Source organism: Pelobates fuscus, chromosome 1 (genome assembly GCF_036172605.1).
Source record: "Pelobates fuscus isolate aPelFus1 chromosome 1, aPelFus1.pri, whole genome shotgun sequence".
Classification (NCBI taxonomy): Eukaryota; Metazoa; Chordata; class Amphibia; order Anura; family Pelobatidae; genus Pelobates; species Pelobates fuscus.
The window spans coordinates 70552727-70572811 of NC_086317.1; positions in this window are offsets into that span (position 1 = coordinate 70552727).

Below are 20085 nucleotides of genomic sequence, written 5' to 3' on the forward strand. Positions count from 1 at the left end.
TGTAGCCCCTCCTCTGTATCCTGGAGATAATTAACGTACCCCTCCTCTCTATCCTGGAGATAATTAACTTAAGTCGTTGCAGAGAACCTAATTATCTCCGGGCAGAGAGAAATATGTGCTTTTTACCTTTTAACAAAACTGTATTAAAATCAATAGGGTAAGAGGCTAGCAATCCGGCTCCTCCAAGCGATAGGGGGGTAGGGCAGTTTGTCACATGCAGACCCAGTGACAAAAGCCATTTTGTCACAGTACCAAATATGTGTAACACATGTGAGCTGATCTTCCTGGTGTTGTACTTGTTATTAATAAGAGTTGTGTATCTTACTCTTTCGGTGAGGCTTGTCTTATCTCTCTACTCAGAGACTCAATTTCTCCACTGATTGATGCCTCTAACTTACCCAGCATTTCTATCGTATCATTTGTGTGGGTTCTTGCTGTAAGAGGATCTTTAGACAGTGATATTTTTAAGCCCTGTGAGTCCTTCTGTAGTCAAAGATATAGAGCCCTCCCAGGCTTCTCACTGTACAGGGTCCGTTATTTTGATTTACGATAAGAATTGTGGAGCATTGTATCATTTTCAAGTTTATATTTTGGTGACTGCTTAAAATGTTGTATACTTATCCAGTTATGTAATACCGACCCACAGATCACGGTTTTAGCTAACATTGTCAGAAGCTCCTCTCTCCATCGTCCATTATCCTTGGTAGCTAGGGACATCTCAATGTCTATGAATTCTTAAAAGAATTCTAGCTAATTATTAGCACATACTAATCTTTCAGTTACCTGTATCCTGAGGTTACTACATGTTTTTCTATCCCACTCTCTGTGAAAAATATGTAATCCCAGGCTTCTGTCTCGAATTTTATAATTGTATTTAAAAGGCAAATTTGGATGAAAAGCACAATTAACACTGTTTTAATAGGAATTTGTAACCCATTCCATAGAATTTATTTTGTTAAAACAACGTAGTTCAAATAAGTAGCTCAACCTAATTAAATGAATGTAAGTTTTTGTAACACACGTCCTCCCCCCCCCAGTCCCCACCCATGAGCGGCGGGTGGGGGCTCTAAATGACAACGGGGGGAACCTATTGTCCTCCCTCCCCAGCAACCACCCATGGACGACGGGTAGAGGCTAAATGTAAACTCCCCCGGCCAGGTGACTAGGGGTCCCCAAGCCCTTAATTACCCACACAAAAAAATTAAATAAACCCCTACCTACCCCCTCACCCTGAAAGAACTAAATACCTGTAAGTAAAAATAATCCTTACCATTTGATGTCTTTTTTCAGCCCCAAAAAAGGGCAAATAAAAATCCATAATACTCGTCACAACTGTCAAAAAATAAAAAACGAGCACAAAAAAATGAATCCATCATCACCCAGCGAGGGTGTTATGAGTCAAATTACTCAGCAATGGAAGATTCCAAATAACTTTCCCACGCTGTGTAAAATTACAGCACTCTGGTTGGATTTCAAGCCAACCAATCAGAGTGCTGTGACTGGTAAATGTAGAGACTTATCTGTCAGTCTCTTCATTTACCTGTCAGAGCACTCTAATTGGTTGGTTTGGAATCAACCAATCAGAGGGCTCCAAGTCAAATTGCAGGGTGTGGGAAGGAGCACAATAGGTCCTCCACATTTTCATTTAGGGCCCCCACCTGGGTGCCGCTCATGGGTGGGGGTCAGGGGGGCGCTATGTCCCCCTTCAGTTTAATAGCCCCAACTTGCACAGCATGGGTGGGGGCTTGGGAGGGGGGAAACTAGGGAGCTTTTTTTAACAGTGAGCAGCCACTGTATGCTCACTGTTTAATAGACATGCTTCTACTCGCGGTATAGTAGTAGGGGCATGTCTACTAGTATTAGTAAATTTGTAATTTACTAAATATGTCTGAAAGACCAATCATGGTCTTTCAGCCTTTTGGTAGATAGCTCCCTAATACCTTGGGAATTAAGGAGCTATCTTCTAAGTGGCTGCAAGATGCAGCCACAGCACGAATAGATCGGAATTTCATTCATTCAAATGATATACCGATACGAACAAAGTCCAGAATTGCATCCTAGCATGAATGGAGAAACTGTTATCATTCTGTTAGGATGAAATTTGTAGTTTTGCCGGCGTTCTGTCTAAAATGACAGGACATTCGGGAATACTGACAGAAAGTATAGCAAGATCACGGAGGAAAGGTAAGAATTGTGCAAAATTTTCTATGTCACAGTCCAGCCTCTTCACTCTGCCAACAACCTGTTACTGTCCCGTACTCGTACCCTTTCCCCAGACTCATACCTACAGGAGATCTCCAGGGTTTCCCCTTCCTAACAGGATGCGCTCCCACACCACATTCGTCTCTCCCCATCTCTGCTGTCCTTCAAAAAATCCTTAACACATACTTCTTTAGAGAGGCCTGTAATCTCACCCCTTAAATTCTCATCCCTGATCCTCTTCCTCTGCTGTCTCCCATCTCTTGTGCTCCCTCCTCCCAAACACCCTTCCCATGCTTTCAGGTATATCTAGAACATTTGATTCCGACACTCAGGGCCTGCGCTAACATTAAGGCGAATAAGGCATTCGCCTAGGGCGCTGGCCTCTGGGGGGCGCCCACCGTGAGGTTTCCTGGTGGGCTGCCTGGGGCTGGTGTGCTGGGCGAACGGCTTCTTAGCCACCCCCCAGCGCAGTCATTCAGCTGCTGGGCTCTCTCTGCAGCCACTTGCCTGCTCGGGAGAGGGGTATGCTGTAACCCCAGCACCCGAGCAGAGCACTCAGCTTCCAGCAGGCAGGGGAAGCCGGGACATGACTTGGTATCCCGGCTGCCCCCTGCCTGTGAACACCGGAAGCACTCTGAGGGGAGCAGGAAGCAGCATGTGCTCACAGTGCACGCTCTCCTGCTCCCCCCACCAGGAACAGCACCAGCTACCTGCAGGATGGACCCCTCTGCTCCATTCACAGCACTTATGAATGGTAGATCTGAAGGTAGGGGGAACTGATTATGTGTATGAGTGTATGATGGTAAATTAGTCTGTGTTTATTGAATTGCTGTGTTTTTGTGTGTAAATAAAGTGTGACTATATGTAAAGTGGTGTGAGTTTGTGCTTGAGTGACAGTGTGTGCGTTAGTGAGAGTGTGTAACTGAAATTGTGTGTGCATGTCAGTGACAGTGTGTGTGTGTGATACTGTGTGTTAGTGACTGTAAATTACATTGTGCATGTCAGTGAGAGTGTGTAAGTGACACTGTGTATGTCAGTGAGTGTGTGTGTGTCAGTGAAGCTGTGTGTATGTCAGTGATAGTGTGTGAGTGTCACTGTGTGTGTGTTAGTGACATTGTGTATGTCAGTGAATGTGTAACTGACACTATGTCAGTGAGTGTGTGTTAGTGAAAGTGTGTGAGTGACACTGTGTATGTCAGTGTTTGTGTGTTTAACTGGCACTGTATGTCAGTGAGTGTGTAAGCGACACTATGTATGTCAGTGAAAGTGTGTTAGTGAAAATGTGTATGTATGTCAGAGTGTGTGTGACAGTGTGTGTGCTAGTGTGTGACCATGTAATTAGATACTTATATGTTAAATTATATTTAAAATATATGTTAATAGAATTCTATATTAAACCGAAAAAATGTTAGTAGTAACATAAATTAAATCTCAATATTATTACAAATGAAACAGCACCACATGCATTGAAAAAGAGTGTGTGGATATATTTATTAGGCGGTATGTGTCTATTGATCTATGCATTCGGCAGTATGGGTGTATGAATGTATTTATTAGGCGGTGTGTGTGTGTGAGGATTTATGTAATGTGCATATGGTTGATTGTATGTAATAGGCAGTCTGTGTGGATGGATGTATTAGGCAGTGTGTTTATATGTATGCATATACTGGATGAGTGTTTTTACGCAGTGTGTTCATTACAATTCAGAATTTAGTAAATAAACCTGTGAGAGAATGCAGTTGCCTTCATGAGGGGGCGGCAAAATGGATTGCTGCCTAGGGCGTCAAGAATCCTTGCACCGGCCCTGCCGACACTCACTGTGTATTTGTCCCTCATCCTTTTAGATTGTAAACTAATTGGGACATGGTCCTCTTCACCTACTGATCCCATATGTCAAATATGTTTTGTTAGAATTTTTGTCTCTTTTTTACCTAATGTGGAGCTCTGTGGAATACGTTGATGCTACGTACATTTACTTTAATTATATCGTAATCGTAATTTGTAACATGATTGAAAATGGAGCTTATAGGTCAGTAAATAGCTAAAAGGGATGCACTCTTTCCAGATTTTTATGGTTTAAGGATGGCTACTCTTGGCACTGCAGATGCTTGTTAACTATCTTTCACATAATGCTCAGCCAGAGCAAAAGTCAGAGTTATCCATCACTGCTCCGAATCGATTGCTAAGGATCGTGGGCGAAAACAGAAGGCAACTGCACCGCATTAATTTGAAAAATAAACAAAAGGAAAAAAAAACACTCATGGCATTTCTATTTTATAGACCAGAAAGTTAGATCGCTTTTCTTCTGACTTAGTCAAAGTACAAGGAAATAGTTTTTAATATACTGTGCTGTAATATGTAATTCCTTTTTGCTCCCAAGATCAGTGTGTTAATTAAGGTAAATAACTCATGTCAGTAGACAGCGCAGTATTTCACCAAAATATGGTTTAATATTGTATTTCTAATTTATGTTCAGAGAATCCACTTTCATTATGTTTCTGAATTGCAGAAACCTGGCTCAGTTAAATCTCCAAGGAATTTGCATGAATTCCAACTAAAGTATAGCATCGAGAAGAACAAATAAAAGTGTGTATTCTCTGAGCTGTGGATAAGTGTCAAGTGGATTACAAATTTAAGGCCAAGCAAGTCAACCAGGAAAAATTCTCAGACGCGCTTAATTTTCCAGCTCTAATATTTTGGCATGTAATTTGTAATCCCATAATCTGTTCTTCACAATTCATAGTTAATAGTCAACAAACTTAAATGTGTAAGGTTTTAGGGGAATAATGCCATACCTCACTATATTGTGAGGTATTCAATCGGGATGGGGGTGGGCCTGAGGGGTGAGGTGTACACTGAAGGGGCATGACAGCCTGTCTGTCCAATCCCTTACTGAGAGTTCTAGTCCTCTGCATAGTCCTAGTGGTAGCTGTACAACACAGGCATGTCTAAAGATGCAGATGCGGGACACCAGAAAACTATGGGGGGCAGGATTTTGACATTGCGACAGTTCCACCAAAAGCAGGACTGTAGAGAGGCATGTAATGATAACATGTAGGGTTATTCAATAAACTAATAATGAATAGGAACTGGCATGAGAAATGCAAACTTTAGCAACTATTCTGTATTGAATTTTGCAATTTTTTGGTTAATTTTCCAAAATAAGCAAAGGTCCTCATTAAATCAGGTGACATTTAAGTTACAGTCTTCTTTTCTTCATCTATCCCATCACATTCTAACAACTATGCAGATGTGTTTTCTGCTCCTTCATTTTCTCTATCCACCTGGCTATAAGGGGTATTCTCTGATAGGCTAGCTATAACCCGGTTATATTTTGTATAGGGGTATTGTGAAACTTCTACATTTACTTTAACATACGGTCATCATTCACAATTTGATTCCAGTTCTAAACAATGAGCAACACCTGAACGGAGAAAGGGAGAAAAACATAAATAAAAACCCTTTACCATAGCGAAGTAATCCACATATAAAACTTAACTTTTGTTAGAAGTTTTATAAAATCAAAAAGTTGCATTAAAAAAAACATTCCTAAAGTTAGGACTAAATATAGTAAAGATCCCTGATTTCAAATAATGTCCTTAGATAGATCTAGAACAGGTATAGGCAAACCTCAGCACTCCAGATGTTGGTGACTACATCTTCCATGATGCTTTGCCAACATTATGGCAATAAGAGCATTCTGGGAGATGTAGTCCACAGCATCTGGAGTGCGGAAGGTTGCCTAACCCTGATCTAGAATATAGTAATGAATATAAAAATCGAAATAAATAAATATATAATTATTCACACACATTAAGCTGTCTAGTATATCAGTATAGCTAATATGTATCCAAAGTACTGAAAAAATAAACTATATATACACAAGCAGGAAATATATCCACCTAGAAAAAGGTAACACATTATCACTTATATAGGTATGTATCTAATAATAAAGGAGGAAATATTAGCTAAGCTGTCATATAGTGGATATGGATGGAGGAATGAGAACACCATAAACTCTGTACTATACTGCTGCGCCTTCGAGGGCAAACCTTAAAAAAAATCTAGTCTATAGAAACATAGAATGTGACAGCAGATAAGAACCATTCAGCCCATCTAGTCTGCCCAATTGTCTAAATCCTTTCATTAGTCCCTGGCCTTATCTTATAGTTAGGATAGCCTTATGCATATCCCACGCATGCTTCCCCACAGAGATAACCTGTCATGAAGTGCCTGTATTGAACTCTCAAACGAGTAGCAGGAAAATGAATCCCAACATCCTGGGGAAATTGCCAAACCTAACCAGTACTAATGGAATGTATCCACAAAATGATAAACTAGATACAATAAGGGAATAACAAAAAAGGAAAAAATTAATTAAATAAAGGAAAAAGAAAGTTGAGACATCAAAGTGTGTGGTGGTAATGTCTCCATGGTTAAATCATGCTGCAGCATCGTCCCTTATCGTTAACCACCAACACACGGAAGCATCCCGATGTGCGTTTCACCACTAACTGGCTCTTCCAGTTCTAAACTAGTTGCCCTGACACTTCCTCACAAAATTCTCTGAACCTTTACATAGCAGCAGGGTTTGAAAAAGGAAATGTTTAATTCAATTCTAATGATTAAGTCAAAGTTCCAATTCAAAGTTTTAAAATACATTCTAACTAATAGGACACATGTATTTAATCAACCATTGTCAAAGCTCTTACATAAGCATCATGGGAGATAATTGTAATACACACCAACTGGAGTGCCAGAGGTAGCATAGTTGCTCTGTGCCTTCGTTATTAATTTATCATCAACAAAATCAGATATGTCTCCTGTAGTCATGAGTAAACATAGATATTGTACAAGCCCACCCTCTGCTGCCCGTCCTTAAAACTACCATCTTATACAACCACTTGTGTTTTGTTACAGAGCATAATTTTAGTGAAATAAATATTACAAAGGACATAGTCAAACTGCTAATGATATAATTAAACAAATAAATCGAATTAATCTACATATACAGACAGTAATGGCTAATCTTGGCACCAGAGCAAGCTGAAATTCTGAATTGAATTAAATGGTAATATGAATGGAGGAGGCAATATGCAAGGTAATAGATTTCCTGCTGTTTTTTCCATGTCTCCCTCTGGTTACATAAAATTGCCCCATGCTGTCCCTGTTCTGTTACATGCACTCTAACGGCACTGATAGTCTGCCCAGGTGCTTGCCTTAGCCAATCGCGAGAGTCTCCTAAACTTTTTAATATTTGTAGAGCTTCCGATGAGTGTTGTTAATTTTAGTCAAATTTTAGTCGACTAAAACTAAAACAATTCAGATGAATAAAATATGACTAAAACTAAAATGGCTCTTTAGTCAAAAGACTATGACTAAAACTAAATTGAAATTAGCTGCCAAAATTAACTGCTTGCTAGAGACAGTTTCAGTTAGAATTATTCACTAAAGTGAGAATTTAAAGTGGTTATTTTAGGCTTACATTTAAAGGACCACTCTAGGCACCCAGACCACTTCAGCTTAATGAAGTGGTCTGGGTGCCAGGTCCCTCTAGGATTAACCCTTTTTTTTTTTATAAACATAGCAGTTTCAGAGAAACTGCTATGTTTATAATATGGTTAATCCAGCCTCCAAATCCTCTAGTGGCTGTCTCACTGACAGCCGCTAGAGGCGCTTGCGTGATTCTCACTGTGAAAATCACAGTGAGAGCATGCAAGCGGCCATAGGAAAGCATTGTAAATGCTTTCCTATGAGACCAGCTGAATGCGTGTGCAGCTCTTGCCGCGCATGCGCATTCAGCCAAACGGGAGGATCGGAGGCAGAGAGGAGGAGGAGAGCTCCCCGCCCGGCGCTGGAATAAAGGTAAGTTTTAACCCTTTACTCTCCCCAGAGCCCGGCAGGAGGGGGTCCCTGAGGGTAGGGGCACCCTCAGGGCACTATAGTGCCAGGAAACCAAGTATGTTTTCCAGGCACTATAGTGGTCCTTTAAAATTAAAACAGATCTCAAATGCGGCAAATCATTAAAGACCTACAACTAATGTTAACAGAAAATGAGACTCTGTAAAACATTTTCTCTGAAACACCCATTTTGGCCTTCAGACAACCACCAAACCTCCAACAAAAAATAATCAACAGGAAGCTACCCACTGATGGTAAGAATAAAGAAAACAGGACCAGTCAATGCAAAAAACCTTGCTGCAAACATTGTTAGCACATATGCACAGACAACACAGCCACACACAACAATACAACCTACAGCTTTAAAGGATCATACTCCTGCACATCCAGCAATGTGGTATACATGATTCAATGCACCAAATTCCACCTAAGATGCTACATTGGGGAAACCACCCAGCAATTAAATGGCAGAATAAATATGCAGACACTCCGTTAAACACCACAAAGAAGGATCGTACTGCACTCCTGTGGGACACCACTTTACCAGGCCTGGCCAGTCACTGAAGGACCTAAAAATCAAAGTACTGAAAGGGGGTTTTAAAAATACCCAAGAAAGAAAAACTTTTGAAGTCAGAATGTTCAAATTGTTTAACAGCAAGAATAGAGGACTAAATATTGATTTGGGTTTCCTGTCCCACTACCAACACTTTACATGAACACTCTCCCAGCATTATCTTACTGTTCTGTCATATGTATTGTAACAGCACCACCAGGCATAAAAGGGTTAAACCGCCGTTTAGTAGATCTTCATTTCCAGAGACACAGGCACAGCTACTGTAGACACCAATACAGCGAACCGGAGAAGCATATGAATGCCGTAAACAGCTGAACCGGAACCATACGAATGCTTTAAACAGCCGAATAGGAAAAACCATATGAATAGGTTTACACTCCTAGCAGTCAAACTGGAACAGCATACAATAAATCCCCCCAAGAACGAGACAAGGCTCCGTTTTGACGGTCAAGCAGGAACAGACAGAGCTGTGGGTTTATTGTTCTTATATACACATTGGTACCACCCACAGGGTTTTGGAAAACAACCAATAAACACGTACAATACACTCAGACACTCTCACACAAAATCCTCCCCTCTGCCTGTGATACAATTACCTTACACAATGGGTAATGTAATTATCACAGGCAGAGAAATACAGTTTTTCCACATTATTCATAACTTTAAAAGTATGCATCACATTCACATAAAACATATCATTTTTTTTTACATAAAACACAATACATTTTCAGAATCAGCATACTCCAAATACAAACATATGTCAAAATCATCCACATTGGTCCATTGGTTCAAAAGATAGATCGAAGTCCTTTGTGACCAAAGGAAGCATGGCTTTTCTTCCCAAAACCAGTTACACAGAGTATTCTATCCTGGAGATAATTGGGAAGTAATCCAATTATCTCCAAGGACAGAGGCAAAACTCCATTAAGCACTTGGCAGTAAAAAGACAGTAAAATATAATAAAATACACAAGGTTACATTTATTACATAAAATACAGACATGCAACATATCCCCAGATAGCTTAGGTCTGATCGCACATTATTACTGAATGGCTCTCAGACCACATACAGACAGACCCATACACATCCACAGACAGACCCATACACACACACACACACCCTGCCCCCCACACACAGACTGACCCATACACGCACACAGACTGACCCATACACATACACACACAGACTGACCCATGCACACACCCACACAGACTGACCCCTGACACACAGACTGACCCATACACACACACACAGACTGACGAACCCCACACAAAATGGCACATACACACAAACTGACCTACCCACCCCACACAGACTGACATACCCACCCCACACAGACTGACCCATGCACACACTCACACAGACTGACCCCACACACATACTTACTCATACACACAGACTGACCAACCCCACACAGAATGGCACATACATACAAACTGAACCCACACACACACACACACTGACCCATACACACACAGACTGACCCACCCCACACAGAATGACCCATACACACAAGCGGCCTCCCATACACAGACTGAACCCCCCCACATATACTGACCCATACACACACACAGACTGACCCATACATACAGACTGACCCAACCCACACAGAATGACCATATACACAAACTGACCCCCACACAGAGACTGATCCCCATACACAAAGACTGACCCCCCACACCCATACACAAAACATGACCCACACAGACTGAACCTCCACACATAGACCGACTCCCCCACACAATACACACACAGACTGATCTCCCCCCCACACAGACTAACCCATACCACACACACACAGACTGACCAACCCCACACAGAATGGCACATACAGACAAACTGACCCACCCCACACACATAGACTGACCCCTCCACACACACAAATTGACCCCACACACACAGACTGACCCATACACACACAGACTAACCACCCACACACAGACTGACCCATACACACACAGACTGACCCACCCCTCACAGACTGACCCATACACAAAGACTGACCCCCCACACCCATACACACACAGACTGACCCCACACACACAGACTGATCCCCACACACACAAACTGACGCCCCACACACAATACACACACACACTAACCCCCCCACAAACAGACTGATACACACACACACACACACAGAGACTGACCCCCCTCCCCCCCCACACACACACACACACATACACAGAGACTGATTAACCCCTTAAGGACTGAGCCAAATGTACATGTTGTGAACAAAACAAAACGTAAACAAAACCTGGCATTTGTGCTACATGTCTGTCCATAATTCACCTCTTTCATATTAAATGCACCCACCCTTATTATATATCATTTTATTCAGGGGAAACAGGGCTTTCATTTAATATCAAATATTTAGCTATCAAACATAATTTAATATGAAAAAAATGGGAGAAAATGAGAAATTTTATTTTTCTAGTTCTATGACATTTTAACTGTCAATGTCATAATACTGTTTGCTTTTACTGCAATAAAATACACATATTTGTATTCAGCAAAGTCTCACGTGTAAAACAGTGCCCCCTATGTACAGGTTTTATGGTGTTTTGGAAAGTTACAGGGTCAAATATAACATGTTACAAAAGAAATGTAAATTCGCCAGATTGGTTACGTTGCCTTTGAGACTGTATAGTCAGGGCCGGCGCGTCCATAAGGCGGCCCAGGCGGCCGCCTTAGGGCGCCCGAGCAGGGGGGGCGCAAAAATCCGAATCCCCAGCCATCGGCTAGGGATTCGGATTTGTATAATACCGCAGCCTACCTTGCCCTGCTGAGGCTGCCTGCTTCCCTTACTTCCGGACCGGAGGTGAAGTTTCTGCCGCGCCGCCCACTCCTGATGATGTCAGGAGGAGGGCGCGACTTACACCTCCCCCAGAGTCCCCTGCGGTCCACCGTCGGATGCATCAGGGCCGGGCTCCCTCTGCTGGCTCCAATATGGCGGCGCCCATGACAGAGTGGAGCCCGCCCGCGTTTGGAGCCAAGCCAGCCAGAGAAAACTGTAACAGGAAGGTAGGGGAAGGAAAGGGGAGGGGAGACAGGCAGATAGGCCCAGGCGGTGTTTAGTTTAATATGGTGAGCCGAGTAGGTGGCCTGACTTCCGCCCCCTCCCCCCCCCCCTTCCCCTGACTCCATATTGTCAAAGTCCTGCAGGCAGGCGGCAGCAGACTTACTTTGGAAGAGCTGCCTCTTCTGCAAGACTGCTCCCCAGAGTGCCTGCAGTCTCCTCAGATCCCCATCACTTTAGAACTGTATGCCAGCACTTGAAGGGGGTAAGATTGACATTTTTTTATATATTTTTTTTTTTTTAATTCTTTATTATTATTATTTTTTTAAATGCTTTATTTTTATTTTGGTTGTGCATAAAATAACATTGGGCTTGCACAGCTCCAACAGCTGTTGCAAGCATTTCTTTGACAGGTATTACAAACATAACATGGTATAGTGAGTACTTTCACAGCATTTATATCTATATTTGCTTTGTTATAGTGATAATGCTCTCTGGTAACTCATGTGACGTTAACGGTAAAGCACAGTGATAATGCTCTCTGGTAACTTGTGTGTTGAATTCTTTATTTTTGATGTGCAGGTGGTTACAGGGTATCGACATCCGCCACAACAGCGTGTTTCCAGATTTGCAATAGTTAGTCAGTGGCATGAAAAGTCGCACATTTTTATATTTGTGTATCAGGCTTGGTTGAACGCTATACTATGCATATTTTTATGTCATGGGTGTTAGTCGATTAAACATCTTTGTATAAACTTATTGCTTTCAGGTAGAGTGGGTCAGTGGCTTAAGTCGGTCACCCCAAGCCTTCAGTAGCAGAAGCCCCTGCGCGTGTATAAGATTGAGTGGTCAAGAAGTCTGCCGCGGCGTGTCTGTGCAGAGCCTGGTGTAGGCGTTTGGTGTCTGTGTGTTTGCGCGGACATGTTTGTTGCGTGAGGATATGATAGTGGTTGTATGTATGGGGGGGCGGCAAAATACTCCTTCGCCTGTGTAGACAAAATTCCTTGCACCGGCCCTGTGTATAGTAGCCCAGGAATTAAATTTACACCCATAATAGGCATACCATTTGCAATAGTAGACAACCCAAGGTATTGCAAATGGGGTATGTCCAGTCTTTTTTAGTAGCCATTTGGTCACAAACACTGGCCAAAGTTAGCGTTAGTATTTGTTTGTGTATGAAAAATGCAAAAAACGCCAATTTTGGCCAGTGTTTGTGACTAAGTGGCTACTAAAAAAGACTGGACATACCCCATTTGCAATACCTTGGGTTGTCTACGATTGCAAATGGTATGCCATCATAGGGGTAATTTTAATTCTTGGGAACCATAGGGTCTCAAAGGTAATGTAACCAACCTGGCGAATTTTAATGTGAAAAAAATGAAACACAATCCTTATATTTGACGCTGTAACTTTTGAAACATACATAAAACCTGTACATGAGGGGTACTGTTGTACTCGGGAGACTTCGCTGAACACAAATATTTGTGTTTCAAAACAGTAAAAAGTATCACAGCAATAATATCGTCCGTGTAAGTGCTGTTTGTGTGTGAAAAATGCAAAAACCTTCACTTTTACTGGCGATATCATCGTTGTAATAAATTTTACTGTTTTGAAACACTAATATTTGTATTCAGCGAAGTCTCCTGAGTAAAACAGTACCCCTCATGTACAGGTTTTATGGTGTCTTGGAAAGTTATAGGGTTAAATATAGTTCTAGCAAATTAAATTACCTATACTTTCGGCATGGGTTGTCAGGCAGGTCCCGCTAATTGTAATTAATTAAAATACCTAATTATGTAAAAATATTACATAAATATATATGTAGAAATAATATATAAATATATGTATACGTATGTGTATATATATATATATAATTTTTTTTATATTTTTATTTATATATTGGTATATATATAGTGATATATATATATATATATTTATGTATATACATATATATATTATTTAGTTCTACATGTATTTTCATATAAATATATATATTAATATCACAATACAGTTAGAACAAAATAACACACATCTATATATTTTTTAATTATTTATTTTTAATTATTTTTTGAATTTTATTTTTTAACGTATTTACATATTTTTTTATATTATATATAAATATATATATATATATATATATATATAACAATAATTATCTATATATTTAATCAGTATCAGTCTACGTGTAATTTGATATTAATATATAAATAATTATATATATATTAATAGTAAAATACACCTAGACAGTGTATGTGTGTGTATGTTTGTGTATATATATATATATATATATATATATACTTAGATCATATATATTATATATATATATATATAAATGTGATCTAAGTATATTATTTTTTTTTTTTACACGGATTTTAATTACATTTTATTTGATTTCCAGCCAGCAGGGGGACCAACTGTCATTACAGGCAGTCCCCCTGCTGGCAATGCAGCAGCCAGCTAACCCGGCCATGTAATTGTGAGGTCCTCGCAAGGACCTCACTCTCGCATGGCCGGGGGAGGCAGGATCTGCTGCGGGGGACTCCCTGGGATCCCAGGTAAGTCTCCCCAACCACGGTCGCCGGCGTGGTATCACCAGCGTGGGATCGCCCGCGACCGGGTAAGTAAAAAAAAAAATGGAGTGCGTACTATTACGCCCTGACGTGTTTAGAGCCGCTTAGACTAGGGCGTAATAGTACGCCCTCCGGTTTTAAGGGGTTAACACCTAAGAGCAGCAGCCTGGATTCCTCTTTGCAGAGCTGAGCTTCCTCTCCCTGTCTCTCCCCTACGCTGCTCTCTATGACCCAGGAGGAAGTCCTCCCAGCACAGCGCCCCCTCTGGCTGCATGTGGGAAAAGTCCACCAGTAACAGTGCTGCTGCTGCTTGTGAAGGGAGACGCAGTGCTTCCGAGTTCAATTTCAATCGGGGGGAACTGCCCCCCCCCAGTGATGCCACTGTGTACTTGGCAGAAAGAACGCAATAAACAAAACCAAGTGGCACCTAATCCCACTTTGAAGGCAAAAATTCCAGAAATCATGAGCCAAGTACACAAACACTATCAGCACAAAGTAGGCTTTAACCTTACAAAACTTAAGGTACACCAGTACACGCAGGGCAACAAAGCAGGCAAACTGCTGGCCAGACATCTTGCTCACAGGCAAATAGCGGCCCAAATACCTTATGTATACTCATAGGAGGAGGAGAAAAAGCTCTCAAGAGACATCAGCGATGTCTTTGCTAACTACTATTCCCCCTATATAATTTGCGCTCTGACCAGACCATATACCAAACTACACCACAAACTATAGAATGATATTTACAAACTGTAGAGCTACCAACCCTGTCCCCTATTCAGCAGTCAACCCTACAAGCCCCCCATCACTAAGGAGGAAGTACTAAAAGCCATTGGAAATCTCCCAGCACATAAATCCCTAGGGCCTGACGGCCTCACCAATCTGAACAACAAAAAGTTTGTGTCGGTCCAGGCTCCCTACCTGACCTTACTTTTTAATATTGCCTCTACCAACACCGAACTCCCTCGAGAAATGTTATCGGCCCATGTTATAACCCTGCCCAAGCAACGGAAACCGCCCATGCATAGTCACAACTGTCAGCCCATATCCTTTTTAAATACAGATACTAAATCAAAAATACAGGCCACTAGGCTACAAACTATCCTTTCCTGCCTAGTGCAAGATGACCAAGTTAGTTTCACACTGGGCAGGCAAGGATCAGACAATACCAGAAAAGTGATAAGCCTCATGAATGGTTTGAACAGGGATAAAGAGTGAGGCCTCTTAATCTCACTTGACGCTGAAAAGGTGTTTGGTCGCCTTAACAGAGAATCTCTAGATGCAGTCTTGAATAAATTCATCTTCCCCCCACATTTTAGTAATGCAGTACACACACTCTATTCAAACCCATCTGCCAAAGTACTCAACTCCAGCTTCCTGTTGGGCCATTCTCAATTACTAACAGTTCTTAACAGGGCTGCCCACTATCCCTGTCTGCCTGTTGCTGTGTGTGACTGTATGCCTGTGACTGCCTGTAACTGTGCATGTGTGACTGTGTGCATGTGGCTGTATTTGACAGTATATGTATACCGCGGCATACGTGGAGACTATATTGGGGGGGAAGGGTTTTGTATAAGGGGGGCTTAGCAGGGGATTTGAGTAAGAGGGGTGCATGGGTTTCATAAAAGGTGGGCAGGACAGGGGTTTTAAAAATGTGTGCAATACACTTTAAAAGATGTGTTAAAAAATGTGCGGGTGATTTTTAATTTTAAAGTTGGGGGGGGCGCAAACACAGGATCCGCCCTGGGTGCCAAATTCCCTAGGTACGCCCCTGTCTTATATTGATTGCAATGAAAGATCATGCACTGCTGGTATCTAGTTCCAGCAAAACTTGGCATATATTGATCTCGGCTAACCAACTGATATCAATACACTGGAAGAAAACCTTCCCCCCAAATATGAAGGAGTTGCTAGCACAGATAGGCTTAAACTGGTCGTACGAACTTATGACCATACAACAATATGGCTAAAAGCAGGCAGTCCAAAAAGCTAGTGAAATAAAGACTGGTTAGGGGAATTCCTCTCATGGGGTTATGTCTGTAGCCCTCCCTCCCCTACCTTAAATCTCGAAGCATGTGGCCAACAGGCAGTACTGGATTATTAGTTATGACAACCTTCCAACTGCCTGTCATCAGGAGGCAGAGGTGCCTACTGTTGCTTATTATCAAACAAAATTGGATCCTCCCACCACCTCTATAGCAAATTTATAAAGGAAATGTACGCTCCTCTCTGTTATTATTATTATGCACTGCTGATGTAATGCTGTCTATGTCTAATTATCCCATGTATATGCCGGGTTCCCTGCGTGGCACCCAGTCGACAACTCTTGCTGTTGCTGGTAAGCATGTTTGAAACAACTTGTTACTTTAAGTACGAACAATAAAAATTGTCAAGTTCCAAAAATTTTTAAATGAATTAAAGGGAAACTACTGCCCATAATTTTTTTTTAAACTGTTTAATAGATATATTCCCTGTTAAGAACGCTGGTATTTCAGATACCCGTTCGCTTTCGATTCCTCCAGAACTGCTAAAGGCTGAGTGATGATAGCTTGCAGTACGGTTGTTAATTCAAACGTTCTCCAGAAGAAAATGCAGTATCCAAGTAAATTCCCAAAGCAATCAGACCTATACCCAAACATCAGCCTAGACTAGATGAAGGGTACTACAGGAATGAATTTATTCAGGCCAACTGGCCGGTTTATATGCATGTCCCCATGCAAGGGGTTTACTGTGACATATCTCCGGGGCATTTTCCACTGGACCTGAGAGGGGACTATGGAAAAGTACACACTGTAATTACATTGGCTCTCAGGTCCAGGACACTCCCACACAAAACAGGATAATCCCTCCCCTGTGCCTCTGAGATAATTGAGTCAGGAACTACACCCCGAAAGTGCCCCCAAAACACATGGAAACCCCACAAAGGTCATATCCCAATCTGGGGGGCCAACATCTCCATAAATCGGTTCAGGGGTTTGTGATTTCCATGGATTTCAGGTCAATTTCGGGGGGTTTTAAACCAAACAAATCCAGGGACTGTTCCCTTGATTCATGGGTAGCGTTTGTTCACCTGGTTCATGGGAACAAACCTAGTGAAAAGCGCTCTCCTGGCTTGTTGGTGAAAAGAAGCAGGCACTCGCGAAGGTGACCGGGAAGTCGAGTGTCTTATTTTAGTTCCAGACACTCGACGACCAAGTCCCGCTGCCTCTATTCGTGCGACAAGATGGCTGTTGTTTTCTCCAGCATGTGGAGTTCGGCCATACGAATGGCGGCCACACAGATAGAGCACCTAATCTGCGGTTTTCTTTGTAGCTAATGAGCCAGGGGGGTGGTCGGTGTTCAGTAGTTTTATCTACCGAATGAGGAAAATCAAAGTTAATGAAAAAAAGGTGTAGTTTCTTCACTTTCCCAATGAAAACATGAATGAATGTAATTACATATTTATACATTGGGATATATCTAAAAACATCTTGCAAAAGTTGCAGGTCTGTTGTGCGCAAGTCAAAGAGTACCTCTTTTTACAGAGGAATGTGTACAACAAAGTATTTTTAAATAAATACAGTGGTTTACAAGCAGCTCAACACACTTATGTGGAAGTATCCTCTATTCCACAGGACAGGATTGAAGTTATAGTGTGGTGTAAGTGACAAAAAACTTATACCAACAAGTGGAGCGCTTTAACATGTATAGCTTACCAAATGGTTTCTCATTCAATCATAGAGTATACGGTACATGTTGAAAACACAAAAAAATACAATATAGTGCAGACGGTTTTAAAATAATAGTAAAATTATAATAAAAGCTGTAGTGGTGGTTTCTAAATGAATGGAACACTCACATTTAAAGGAGCCTGTATATAAAAACACTGGCTCCGTATTTCAGCCTGTGTGCTTGTTTAGGGGTAGCACCGTCCGTCTCCTTCGATATAGGATGTTTCTCAAAGACAAAAACGGAGAAAGCAGACCAATGTGTAGGGGGTGTTTGTAAAACACAATTATTTTAGAGATAAATGGTGTGCTCACCTGGTCCTGAGCCTGTGGGTCCCGGCTCTAGGTATATACGTGTTGTGCCAATTTGAGTGGGGATGGCACTACCCCTGGGAAGATATTCTTGAGGTTTTCAAAAAAAGGAAGGACTTAAAGGATCTTAAATAAAAGATGATACATTTATTATGAAATAAATAAAAACAATAGTAGTAAAAAAAGTCCTTGATAAAAAGTCATTTTTAAAATAAGCCAATACGCGTTTCACTCCTTGGTGTGGAGCTTCCTCAGTCAGCTGTTGTGCGCAACCTTTCCAAACCATCTTTTTATAACTCCACCCAGACTTTCTGTGGCTGTCCAATCAAAGACGTCCCAATGCAGCTCAATGAGAGGTCTTTGCAAGGCAGGTGCTATGAGCAATTGCTCCCTCTACAGTTTAGCTTCACTGATCTAACCAGGAAATAACAGGGCCTGTTGTTTGATTGACAACCAAAGGGTTGTAACAAGATTAATTTATAAAAGTGTCAATTTCTATTAAAACCTGCACTTTTTGTAAGAAGAAAAAAAAATAGGACACTCTTCACACACAAAGCACTTCAGCAAGCTGACGAACGTTAGGGGTTTAGAATGTGTTTAAGCACAATTGCAGCCACCTATAAAATATATAAAGTTTCTATTTATATAAAAAAATAAAACATTGCACAGCCCTCTGGCACTACATTGTAATGCTTTAGGCTGGATATGAACATGAACTCTGATATATCTATGAAAAAAAAAGACGAGATGAATTACCTCTGAGAGATGGTGGTTTCATGCTCAAGCTTTGGCAGTGCTGCTGTTATTGTATACTAGAATTGATTGCTAGGCTCCCTTAACACATGGCTTGTGTAATCCTCACTGTGTAGAGACACATTTGCAGATTTAAGTTGTCCTCCTTGAATATATGCTGCTCTGCAAGTCATTATGCATTCAGTGCTTTGTGGCCAGGTCTGGACTAAGCCTGCCTGTGTATATGTTTATTTTTTTTACTTCTGTCTGTCTCTGTTGGTCCTCTCTCGGGAGTAAGAGTGAAAATAATAAGCCTGAAGACATTCCGTTACATTGCCTACTGTGCCTTCCTATTCTCACAATGTGAACGATGAAATAATGTCATTCTCTTTCAGATCTTGTTCATAATGAAATGACTCAGAGATTTGGGCCTGCATTTTTATTTATGTTGGACTATGATTCCCAAATAAATAAATACGAGTTGCTAATCATTATTAACCTCTATATATGTTATTGGTTTACATTAGGTCTTTCTCTAAATGACTTTCAGTTAATTACTATCAGTGGGTCATGAGTTCAATAACTGTTCCAAAATAGCCATCCTCTGGTCAAACAACCACCCATACACAAATTAAAACGGCTCTCTTACACCCCAACACCCCCAAAATGATCATTTCATAAAAATAAAATTTATTTGAAATGATCATTAATACTGTTGGAATTTCACTGAAATTCCAACTCGGTCAAAAGAAATACTGAGAAAAACTACTTTGTCTCAGTAATTGTCCTACGTTTGACAAATCTAGACATTGGGAACTACTTTGTCGTATGTTTCCATTTGCTTGACATAGTGTAACAAAAGACGGAGATACCTTTTCTCAAGCTGTCACTAGTGATAGCTGAGGGGAAATTAATCGACTCTTTCTATGGAGGATCTAGCTGTCTCACAGGATCCTCCATAGACATCAGTGTTTAACCTCCGACCATGTGCAAGAGTACAGTGCTGATGTAGGCTCCTGGCATGTGTAGGACCAAGAGCTGAAGAGGACCTCACAGAAAAAGATGGTG